Source organism: Arachis ipaensis, chromosome B01 (genome assembly GCF_000816755.2).
Source record: "Arachis ipaensis cultivar K30076 chromosome B01, Araip1.1, whole genome shotgun sequence".
Classification (NCBI taxonomy): domain Eukaryota; kingdom Viridiplantae; phylum Streptophyta; class Magnoliopsida; order Fabales; family Fabaceae; genus Arachis; species Arachis ipaensis.
The window spans coordinates 52,621,241-52,634,561 of record NC_029785.2 but is presented as its reverse complement, the minus strand read 5'-3'; positions in this window follow the sequence as shown (position 1 = coordinate 52,634,561).

Sequence of the window (13,321 nt, the reverse complement as noted above, 5' to 3'; positions counted from 1 at the left end):
TGTGTTTGGCTTGATTTTTGTTTGACTCTTTATTGAAAACGTTGATCATATTTATATCAAAAGATTTCAATTTGAAGAGCAGATATACCTTCTTTAAAAAAGTAACTTCGACTTGAGACTTATTAATTTAATTTTAAAATTGACTTGCGACAACGAGAATTGCAAATGACATTAACTAAATTCAAACAAATTTATAATGAAACAATGTAATTGAATATAAATTGAAAAGAATGACTCTAACGAATGAACTTAACAATTTAAAAGAAATTGTTTAAAATAACAAATTAAAACAATAAACGAAATTTAGAATTTAAGTAAACAAATAAATTAAAATAAGGAACAAAAGAAATAAATAAAGTGAATTATCTTCAATTATTCACGTGCACTTGTACTCTATGATTTGACCTCAATGTGACTTTGAAATTTTGAGAATTTTTTATGTAGTTTGAGATGTTAGAAATTGAAGTCCCCTTAATTCTTTTTTACTCTTATATTTATAGAGACAAATCAAACTATGTAAGCAATTATCATTTTTTCACATTCTTTGCTTGATTTACTCTCCAAACTTAATCACCCATGTTCTTACTGTATCTTGATCACTACGTAATCATTCTCGTAATCTCTTTAAAAGTATTTATTTTCCACGTGTTTTTTATTGTTTCGACTCAAATTTTTTCATTGAGTCTCACCCTTTTTGTCAATTGAATTATTGGTTGAAAGCATCATTTTAATTAAACTTTTATACTAACAGGATGATATATTATATTGTTAATATGTTAAAATTAAACTTATAATATGTAATTTTAATTAAAAATTAGTCATTAATTATCTCTTTTCTATAAATATTTGGATGGAATATTCTTTTCTTACCATATGTGTATGAAAACTTGGAAATGTGATAAATTGTGATCTAGAGTTATTAGTAGCAGTTAGTACTGTCTTTAATTGACTTTGTTAATTGATTCACTATCTTATTAAAGACTTTTTTATTGGTTCACACCTCAATGGAAGACTTTTTTTATTGGTTCACAATCCCAATTGAAGATTCTTTTGCATATATACAATCAAATGAGGTGTGGTACTTTTACTTTATTAGGTGATAAGTGAAGGATGATAGAGCGTTGCCGTTTAGACGAGAGTTGATCTTCAAATTAAAACATCAATAGGGAATATTTAAGTGACAATTTCATTGGATGTATGGATTCGTATTTAGTAATAGTATCACGCAAGATCTTTGACTCTAATTGCATTTGCAGGAGCGTGATAAGTGATAACTCTTGATCTCAATTGCAGGCCTCTATTTATTTACGTTGTTCCTGATACATGTGCGATTCTTGTTGGGATCCACAAGTGGAAACATGGGTCTCTAAAGAGTCGGCGCTAATTTGACTTCATATTCGGCCATTCGGATGCTTCTCATCATGTTTAAAATAAAACAATATAATAATTAACAAAGTTAATAATTAATTGATAATAATTGTTCCTGTAACACCCTACAACACAGAGTCTTATGCTTAAGTTACAAAACTGAAGTAGTAAGATATTACGACCTATATATATATAAAATATAATTGAAAAAGTTTTATATCTAGGAGCCTTTGAAAGAAAGTTTAAAACAAAAGTCATAACACTCACAAAGCGAAAACATAACGAAGAAAAGCTTAAACGCAAATAGATACATATATATACATAAGAATAGGGGAGTAAGGATACAAAGCAGTCAAGCTCCAAAATATTTTCATGGGCCGAGTGAAACCGGGTTTGATGTGACCCAGATCCGGCCTGAAATATATACCGGGTCTATTTGTTAGACCCGAACCCGATCCTAGATCCAATGAAATTTATACACTTTCGGGCCACGATTATACCGGGTAAAAACCGGGTGAAAGCCGGGCCGTTAACATTACATTATCTTGATACCTTCTTGTAAGCTAGCATGTGAAAATATCCAAATTTCTAAAACTCCAACCATTATTTAACATGGTAAAATTCACTTAGAAAAATATAACAAGAACCAACATTTTTCTAAAATTAAAGCATAACCATAATCAATACTAATATTGTCTAATAACACCAAATTTTTAAATCAATAAAAATAACACAATATTATGTCATTCGTCTAAAGTCTTATACATTTTAAACATAAAACATTAACTTATAGTCTTATAATGACTAATAACAAAAAATATTAAAGTTTATAATACTTAAATTTCACATAAAAATAGCCATCATCCATCACTAATAACAAAATATTAATTGTGTATGATGACCGGACCACAGGGCCGAGTTCGAGTGACCCGAGCTATGGTCCGGACCCGACCCGAAATAATGACCGGGCCTATTTTTGAGACCCTTACCCAACCCTAGACCCAATAAAATCACATCATATTAACCCTAAAGAGTTCGGGTCCGGGGCGGGTCTTCGGGCTGGGGCGGGCCATGTACACCCCTATGTGAAGCTAAGGCTAACGGAGAATATTTACATACATACATACTTATAATCCCATATCTAAAGTTCTCAAAATAAACCCTAGTTCTCCAACAAAAGCCTCTATGAGGCATGAAGGTTGTAGTAGGCTTAGAGAAGGGGGGATTGAATCTATGCCTTTCTTTTACTTTGATAAACTTGACCCTTTAAAGCAAACTTTCAAAACTTATTCTGTTTGAACTCAGCAGCAGAAATTCATGAGACAATTTATTTTTGTCGCATGAATATCAGAAAACAGAACAGAGCAGAAAGGAGAAGAGCTAACACCATCATGTATCCTGGTTTGGTTGCCTTGTGCTATGCAACCTACGTCCAGTCTCCACCACAACAGTGTTGGAATTTCCACTATAGTTAAAGTATTACATACACCAATTTCACAAGATTAACACAATCCTCTCACACTCAAGTTCTAACCTAACTTGACATTGGCTATGCTAATACCTAACTCTTCACTCTTAGTGCTAACGCTACTAAGAAAGGGATACCTCACAGGTATATGATACAAGACACAAACACCTAAAGAAATCTGAAATAACTCTAGACTTTTCTCTCAAGTGTATCACTCAGCCTCTTTCAACTCATTGGCTTTTACTTGAACTCTCTCAATATGCCTTTTCACTTAAGAAATTACAGAAAGATAAACATAGAAAAGTAAATTACAATCTGTAAAATACGAAGGAGATTGACTCTTCAACAGCCTCTTTGCTATGTGATAAACCAGATTTGCATGTCTCTGATTCAGTTCTTCATTTTTGGCGGAATGCTTCTTTGAAAGAAAGCACTGTCCAAGTAGATGAACTTCTTCAGAGAGCTTCTTCACAGAACAAAACCTCAATACACTGGGTTATCTCTCCTTGTCTTCTGAATGAAGAAAAATCTTCTTTTATCTCCTTGCATGTTGCTGGGTTGCTCTCCCTAGGTAAACTTCTTGAGCCTTGTGCTACACCAATCCACCAACTCACTTTTTCCCATTAATCCTCAAAGTAGAAACTTTGCTTCTGACCTTCTCTTGTTGACCGAAAACCATAGGAAAGCATAAAGCAGATATCCTCAATGGTAAACTCAGATCTTGGCCATTGAGAAGCTACTTGGTCCCCAAGACTCACTTGTGACCGTAGATACACAACAGTGAAGAACAGACAACATCTTTCCCGTGTATCCCATTTCGGACTGAGCAGAGAGTTGGGAAGAGGAGAAGAACATATGATGCGTGCATAAGGAAATGGGTTACCTTTTAGCTCTGTCTTAGCTTGATGTGGTTTGAAATGATTGATTAGACATCTACCTTTCAAGCTTAATCTTTCTCTTTCTTGCTTCTTTGGTGATTAGCGTAGGGAAGAAGCTCTCTCTCTTTCTTATGTGATTTCTGACCAAGAGGAAAAAGTGAACGTTGCTTTTGGTGAAAGCAAATGAGAGGGATTGAATGAGAGAGGAAACCGGGCTTGGATCGGATCTTTTTCATTCAGCCCGTTGCCTTCTATTCTTTTTTTTCTTTTGGGCTTTGTTTTCATTATAGCCCACTAGTCTTGTTCATTGTTTTTATCCACTTGGGCTGCTGTATTGATTTGTGGCATGAAATGCTTAATTACAAATAATTAACATTCTAATACAAAAATAGACATATAATTAGTTCATACTACTATATAGTATCTTAATTAGACACAATAAGAATAACAATCTATGAATTATATCCAAAGAATAATTTTAAGGTCTAAATATTTTTGTATAATTAAATGATTATATAAATTAATTTTTTTCTCAGAATAAATAATTTTTATTTTATTTTTATATTCATTATTATTTTTTATTTTAAAATTAATTAATTTATACTTCAATTAAAAAATAATTAATTTAAAAAATATTGAGTTAAGTATTTTTGTGTATATATATATGTATTAGTTATTAAAAATTGAAATATATATTATAAAAAGCATTAAAAGTACTAAAGAAATGGGTAGCGCAGTGGTTGTGAACTTGGTCTTCAATTCAAAAGGCCCAAGTTCGACTCCCACCCCTTGCATTGTATTTTTCCAAATTTAACAACCTGCATGCTGACGTCAGCGTGACGTCATCGACACGCAGGTTGACCGTTGACTGGACCGGTTCGGTTCTGGTCTGTGTCGGTTTTGATCGGTTCGTACCGGTTTTGACCGGTTCATTTCCTCAAGCGGTCAATATACCAAACCGGACCGGTACAAGATCCGGTTCACCGGTTTTTCGGTCGAACCGACCGGTCCGGTCCGGTTTTTACAACTATGCTTATGCAAGAGCTTTGTTTCCTTGTCACAATAAGGAAGCGCGCAACACATTGGCAAGGTCAAGAGCACCAAAGCTCTTGCCAAGAGCTCTTGCCATGAACCGAGCCTTGCCCTGGGAGCAAGACCCATAGGCTAAAATTCAATTAAAATTCTATTTTAAATTCAATTCTTCACCAATTAAACCAAGGCCATCCAGATCCACTCATCCTCAAATCCAAAGAAAGTTAAGCCCATTATCATCACTCGAAGGCACAAGGATCAATTAGCTTAGGAATTTATTTTGTTTAAGAATTTAATTTTTATTTTTTATTTTGTAGAAAGCCTATATAAAGGCATCATTCTCATTTCAAAAGGCTAGCTCTACTAGAGAGCACTAGGGGGAATTGGGATTGGGAGCTGAGTTCTCTCCTCCTTGTTCTTGCTTTTGCATTTCTTACTTTTTGTTTTGAATCTTGGGTGGAGAATTGAAGAAATTCTGTTTCAATCTCACATTGAATTCTCTCTTGTTTACTTGCTACATAATTTCAAGGAATTGTGATTTGGATCTGAGTTCTCTTTACTGCTTTCATCTTTTATTTCTTCTGCAATTTGTTCTTTTGCTTCTTTTGCAATTGTTCTTTATTGGATCAAGGAAGAAATTGAGATCTAGACTTGTTCTCTAGTCTCACCCAACCCCTGAGATCTTCAACCTTCCTTTACCTATTGTAATTGAGCTATATTTTACTTTCTGCATCTTTTAAATTCCTTGCAATTTACTTTCTGTTGGCTACATTTCATCCAATTTCACTTCAATGTTAGCTTGACTAAACTAATCACCCACTAAAGTTGCTTGATCCATCAATCCCTGTGGGATCGACGTCACTCTAAGTGAGTTTTACTACTTGATGCGACCCAGTACACTTGCCGGTGAATTTTAGGTGTTGGAATTCAGTTCCAACCCATCAAGTTATTGGCGCCGTTGCCAGGGATTGATTAGATTGACAATAATTAAGTGGGTGAGAAGTCTAGATCAAGCATTTTCTTTGTTTTTGTTCTCTGTTTTAAGTTGATAGCAAGGTGTTTCAGCTATTGCCTCACTAAGAAATTCTTTCTCTGTGACATGAATTTCAATTTTCATTGATGTTGCATTTTACAAAATACAAATGGAGTTCAACTCATCTTATGGTCAAACAAAATTTTATGGGATATTACCCACCATCATCAATCTCTAATGGTGGCTGGGAATATCACCAAGAAAATACAAATTCTAAGCACTCCAATCCATGGAGATTTGCTTCAGAGACACAAGATGAGCAAAAAAACCATATGGGATATTTTCCTCCACCACAAAATGATGCAAGTCATGATTCTAATGGTGGCTGGGAAGGGAATTCTAATGCTCCATATGATATTCATCCAAAGATATCATCACTCGACCATGCTTCAACAGAAAGCCCCTTTCAAAACTCACCACCCACACAAACTTCCATGAACCACTCAAGGCTCTCAAAGCTTGAGTCAATGCTCAAAAGATATGAGGAGAAGACAACGAAAGTTTGGAAAGAACAAGGGAACTCCCTTAAAAATATGGAAGTGCAGTTAGGCCAATTATTGAATGCAAGGAAGGAGGAAATAGAAAAACAAGAACACAAGGTCCCTGTGTCAAGTGAAATTGCAAAAAAGGAAGAGGTGGTGAAAGTATTGGAACCTAAAACTACACTTGAGATAACAAGAGAATTTGAACACTCACAACCTCCTCAAACTCCCCTGGACCAAAAAGTCTCAACAATTGACTCTGAGATTAAAAGATATGAAGAGGAGATAAAAAAATGTTCGAAAGATCAACAAACCTGCTCAATAAAAAAGCTATTAAGTCAAATGTTGAGTGAAAGGGAGGAAGTTGAAGAGCAAGAAAGTGAGAAAGACAACCAAAGAATTCCAAACTCAAGTGAAGCAGAGAAGTACATAGAGGAAAAGCTCATGGAACCACCAATTCAAAAGGCTCTAGATGAATACAAAACTCCAATAATCACACAGCAACCAAGTCTTGAATCCAAAGGAGTGAAGGCAACTAGCAAGAGCACCAATCCTGTCCCTGATCCAGCAAGCAAGATCAATCAAGCCATTTGTAAAAGGAAGATTGCTGAGGAAAGGCCAAGACAAGGGACAGTAGCTGAATCTTCTCCCCTCTTAAGGTCATTCCTCTTAACAAACTGGAAGAAGAGGAAGAAAGTGAACAACATGTCAACCATAGGTATAATTTCTCTTCTCTGCTTTGTTTTCTTTCTTTGCTTTGTTTAAATTCAATAAATTGGCATATGGTTACATTCTAAGTTTGGTGTTGCCATGCAACACTTTGTTTTCAATCTTTTTGGATGATTGCATCAAATTAAAAATGAAAGTGTCACACTAAGATTCTAAGTTTGGTGTGCCACTTAATTTTCTATGCAAGAATCCAGCAACACCACTTGTCTGCATAATCATAATGCCTTTACAGTAGCATCTTTCTTTTGGTTTGAATTTGTTTATTATTCTCTTTGTTTTAGTCAATTTTTTTTGTTTTTAATGCTTTCATTCATGTTGCTCTTTAACTGTTCTTGTTAATACTTCACCAAGACATCCTTATTCATGACAGATTCTTCACTTGGTGATTGTATTTAACATATAACAGTTTTTCTTCTTTTTTTTGTTTAGTTTTAATTCAAATAAATTGACATGTGATTGCATTCTAAGTTTGGTGTTGCTATGCAACAAAATTTGGTTCCAATCCTTACTAGATACTTGCATCAATTCCAAGTGAAAGTGTCACACTAAGTTTGGTGTGCCACTTATTCTTTATGCAAAGTATTGTGCACACCTTCTTATGCTTGTAATCACAATGTTTCTGTTTCTCTGTGTCTTGATGGTTACTCTTAATTTCTCTTGCTTAAAACACATGTGCTACTAATGTTTCATTGTGTAAGACCATCATGATCCATTTTAGCCCATAGCCATTGTTCTAAATTGTTGCTTGAGGATGAGCAAGCATTCTGAGTATTGGTATGGGAAGAAGGAAGAATAGAAGGAAAAGGACAACAATAGAGAAGAAGAATTGCAAGGTTGTAAAGTTCCTTTTCCCTCTCATTTGTTTCCAGCACTTAAATTGCATGATTATCTTTATCTTCCCTGTTTACATTTGTGGTATGGATAAGCATAGCCTGCATCTTGATTTGTAACATGTTGCCATGCCATTATGACTATCAACTTGAATTTTGTGAATTCAAAAGCAGTAAAGTATCATGATCATAAACAAACAAGGAATTAAAGAAGAATTTAGCATGTGCATACAAGTATTGGAAGGCTAGTATGGTTAATTGTTGCTCAATTGCATTGGATTTTATTTAATTGAAGTTTTCATCTAGGACATTTTGTGAAATCTTTTGAAATCATGAAAACCTTGAAGAAGCAAATGCAATTAAAGGCAAGAAAAGAAAAACGGAAAGAATGAGAAAGCTGAAGGCTCTGAGTACCAATGACAATATGTTAAGTACTTGTGGTGTTTATATATCAAGCAAAAAGCTTGAAAACAAAACACTTAGAGTCAAGGTTAGGCTCAAGTGTAAATGCACTCCCTCAAAGCTCAAGGCTTTAAGCATCAATGATTAGAGAGTTAAGAAAAGAAACAAATGAGCTTAATGAAGTCCTCTAATTAAATGCTTGTGGTGCTTATGTATCAAGTGGTAATACTTGAAAACAAAGCATTTAGAGTCGTAGCTTTGTTATCAACTCATGGGGCAAAGCACCCAAAAGGAGAAGTTAATAAGAAAATCAAAAACTTGCTTCAAGGAAGGAGTATAAGGAAAAGATTTCATAAAAAGAGCTAGATAGAAGCATCAATCATTTATATTTCTTTTGTGATTGTAGCATGCATAAGAAACTAGCCTACCATGAACATTAAACTTGCTATTCTTCTTACCTTGTATTGTCAATATTAATTGCATGATTCTTTTCTTGCTTGGGGACAAGCAAGGTTTAAGTTTGGTGTTGTGATGACAAGTCATCATATGCTAGCTTTGCAAGCATTTTTCACTTGTTTCATTAGTTTTTATGCACTTTCTTGCATTGTAAGTTAGTAATTTAGAGTGGAATTGCATGGCTTATTTGAATCAATCAACCACCCTTTAATTGGCATAAGATCATGAGGTTTAAGCTTGAATTAATTTATTTTTAAATGAATTTTAAACCTTGTGAATTTGGTAATACTTTGATTGGTTATTTTGATTACTTGTAGGTGAAGAAAAGAAAAAAAAAATGAGAAAAGCGTGGCCTAGGGAGCATGCTCAAAGGAAATAAAGAAAGCATGGCCAAAGGAAGAGAAGTGTGGCCCAAAGAAAGAAAAGCGTGGCTTAAAACAAGGAGCAAGAGCACAAAGCTCTTACCAAGAGCTTTACTTCAAAAGTCAAAGGACAAGCTCTTGCTAAGAGCCTAGAGCTCTTGCCAAGAGCTTAATCAAGTGCTACAAGGAAGAAGGAAGCAAGGCAAACTCAAAGCAAAGCTCTTGCTAAGAGCTTTCTCCAAGAGCTTTTTTGGGCTTCTTCAAGGAAAAATCAAGAAAAATGATATTGGAAGCAGGATCGCTAAGTTAAATCTGGGCGTTCACAGCATGACCATGCCTCCTTCAAAGGGCCATAACTTGAGCTACAAATGTCCAATTGATGTGCTTCCAGTTGCGTTGGAAAGTTGAAATTTAGAGATTTCCAATGATATATGGCAATTCATATTTGGCATAAAATTGAGGCACGACTAAAAGGAATCTTTAAGGGCCAAAAACAAGCAAAAAAAATCAGCCAATGCTTCCACCAAGGTTCGAAGCTGGAGCCTCACTCCAAAGCAAAGTAGCGCTCATATGAAGAGCTCAAAGCTCTTGCCAAGAGCTTAAAGCTCTTGAAAAGAGCTTTGTTTCCTTGTCACAATGAGGAAGCACGCAACACATTAGCAAGGCCAAGAGCACCAAAGCTCTTGCCAAGAGCTCTTGCCATGAACCGAGCCTTGCCCTGGGAGCAAGACCCATGGGCCAAAATTCAATTAAAATTCCATTTTAAATTCAATTCTTCACCAATTGAACCAAGGCCATCCAGATCCACTCTTCCTCAAATCCAAAGCAAGCTAAGCCCATTATCATCACTCAAAGGCACAAGGATCAATTAGCTTAGGAATTTATTTTGTTTAAGAATTTAATTTTTATTTTTTATTTTGTAAAAAGCCTATATAAAGGCATCATTCTCATTTCAAAAGGCTAGCTCTACTAGAGAGCACTAGGGAAAATTGGGATTGGGAGCTGAGTTCTCTCCTCTTTGTTCTTGCTTTTGCATTTCTTACTTTTTGTTTTGAATCTTGGGTGGAGAATTGAAGAAATTCTGTTTCAATCTCACCTTGAACTCTCTCTTGTTTACTTGCTGCATAATTTCAAGGAATTGTGATTTGGATCTAAGTTCTCTTTACTGCCTTCATCTTTTATTTCTTCTGCAATTTGTTCTTTTGCTTCTTTTGCAATTGTTCTTTGTTGGATCAAGGAAGGAATTGAGATCTAGACTTGTTCTCTAGTCTCACCCAACCCCTGAGATCTTCAACTTTCCTTTAGCTATTGCAATTGAGCTGCATTTTACTTTCTGTTTCATTCCTCTTCAATTTCCTTTCTGTTTTGATCTTGAGAGCAAGTGAGCTCTTGGCTTCCTTTCTGTTTTTACTATTTCATTGAAATTGCTAGTTTCTCTTTGAGAATTAAAAATTGATCTAAGTCTTCTTGCTAATTTCCTCTTCTGCTACGTTTACTTTTCTGCAATTTCCTTTCCTACATTCTGCACTTTCACATTTCTGTTCACATTGAGCTTGATTTAATTTACTGCACGTTTACATTTTCTGCAATTTAAATTTCCAGTTGCTTGATCTATTGCTTTCTTTAATTTCTAGCACCCAACCCCCTTTACTTTTGATGCAATTTACATTTCTTGCAATTTAAGTTTCAGTTATTTTACTTTCTTGTTCTTTAAGTTACTTGCAATTTTACTTTCTGTATCTTTTAAATTCCTTGCAATTTACTTTCTGTTGGCTACATTTCATCCAATTTCACTTCAATGTTAACTTGACTAAACTAATCACCCACTAAAGTTGCTTGATCCATCAATCCATGTGGGATCGACCTCACTCTAAGTGAGTTTTACTACTTGATGCGACCCGATACACTTGCCGGTGAGTTTTAGGTGTTGGAATTCGGTTCCAACCCATTAGGGACAATTTACACATTTTCATTTAACTAAGTCCCTAAACTTTTATAGAAATTCGATCATAATCTCCCCTAAAATAGCACTAAAACCACCCTTACGGGTTCCCTCAGTCTTAACAACGTTCAAATTTTCCTTAATAGTTTACCAGGTAGACATTTTTAATTGGTCATTATACTCTCTTTAATCCCCTTAGTTATTGTAACATCACGGGTTTAGAAAATAAAACTTGGTTCTGGGGCATTCCGACCATAATTGAAACTTATACAAATCTTTCAAAATTCTGCTATCATTGCAAAAAAACAGTAACGAGCAGTAAATTTGTTAAATTCACTAAATATCCAATTCTCACCCATTGCCTTTCAAAATTCATGTCCTTAAACAAGACTCTTCCAGATTTCCAGAAAACTAAATTTCAGATTATTACCATGTCACATGAAAAAGGTATGAGCTTAGGAACATAGCGCTGCCGTTTAGAATTCTGTTTTCGAAATCCAGCGAGCTACCTTCACTCTTTGCAACATAACTAATTAATTAAAAAGAGTTTTGACACAATTTAAAATAAAGATTTTGGACACATAAGGCTTGAAATTGCTATTGGTTTCAGCTCAAAATCTCATCAGAATTGTAAATTAAGTGGGTTGGAAGTTGGTACTTCTGCAGCAGAGAAACAGAATTTCCTGCAGAATCCATCAATCTTTAAAAATTCGTTTCTTCCAAACCACTCGCAATAAATTCTGAATTTTTTATGAGACGCTCATAACACATAAAAGTTTCATGGAAAAATAGTTTCATTCAAAAATAGGGCCTGGTATGCTCCCAGAAACTGGTTTATTCCACTGTCAATTATGCAGAAAATTTTTCCTTGGACCTTTTCAACAACCTTACATACCATAACTCACATTTGAACTTATATCCCTTCCAAAATCATATTTCCAACTTTCCTTCAGTTATCTAGGGTTGCTTTCACAGCCAACATAACCCAAAAAGATCATCAATAATTCATTACATATATATATATATATATATATATTCATTCTCATCATCCTCATCATTCATCATTAAAATCATCATGTATCAATACATTCTCACTACAACATCAGTTGCCAAAATTTATTGTCAACCCAAATCAACAATTCAATTCAACAACTAACAATCAATTCAACTTATCCTATGGGTTAACTAGCGTAAGTTTTTGCGACACATTACATATTATATACGAGAAACCAAAACCATACCCAGGCCGATTCCTTGTAAAACCCAGATGATAAACCCCAATTTTGTGATTTAACTTGTGTAGAATTTGGGGGGTTTTATCAATATTTTTTGCACTTATTCATATAAATTGCATAGTTTTGTGTTTCCTTCCTAATTTTGCTTTATGGTTCAAAACATACTTCTTTAACCCTAAAAGTGCTATATTTTAATCCTCTTCTATTACCATTCGATGCCGTGATGTGTTTGTTGAGTGGATTCAGGATCTATAGGGTAAGAATGGTTTAGAAGATGGAAAGGAAGCATGCACAAGTGGAAGGGACATGAAGAGTGAAGCTTTAGAGAACTGGAGGCGACACGCACACGTGGATTGGCGCAGCAACGGTCGATGCGTACGCATGCTCGACGCGTACGCGTGGCTCGCAGAACTCAGATGACGCGCACGCGTGGCCGGCGGCACGTGTGACGCTCAGCACGTGACTTCATTAATGAAATTGTGGCTGGCAATTTCTGAGAGACTCCAGGCCTAAATCCAACTTGATTCTGCATGGAAAAGACCCAAGAATTGATGGAGGAAAGGGGGGATCAATCATTCACACAATACACATAATTTTAGCTAGTTTTTTTGTTCTTGTTTTCTAGAGAGAGAAACTCCCACTTCTCTCTAGATTTAGTTTATTTTTTATCTTTCTTTGTTGAAATTCTGAATTGGGTCTTGTTAATTTTAGTTTCAATTACTTAATTTGAGTTCTCTAGTTATAATTTTGTTTAGATCTTGTGTTGAAGTTGAGTTCTCTTGTTATTTCCCTTTTTCTTCTCATTTTATGAACTTGTGGATCTTGAATTCCTATTAGTGCATTGATATATTCTATGATTGATAGTGTTATTTGAGTTGTTTTCCATTGATAATTGTTAGTGGGTACTTGCGATTTCTAATTAATTTGCAATTTGAATATGTCTTTAGTTAGTGTATACCATGTGTTTGATGAAATATTTCCTTTGATTATGGAGTAGTTTTCTATACTCTTGGCCTAGGCTAAAGAGATTGGGTGAACTTGAGTCATTGGATCTAATTGATTTGTTGATTTGAGAACCCTAGTGGTCAAATTGATACCCATTGA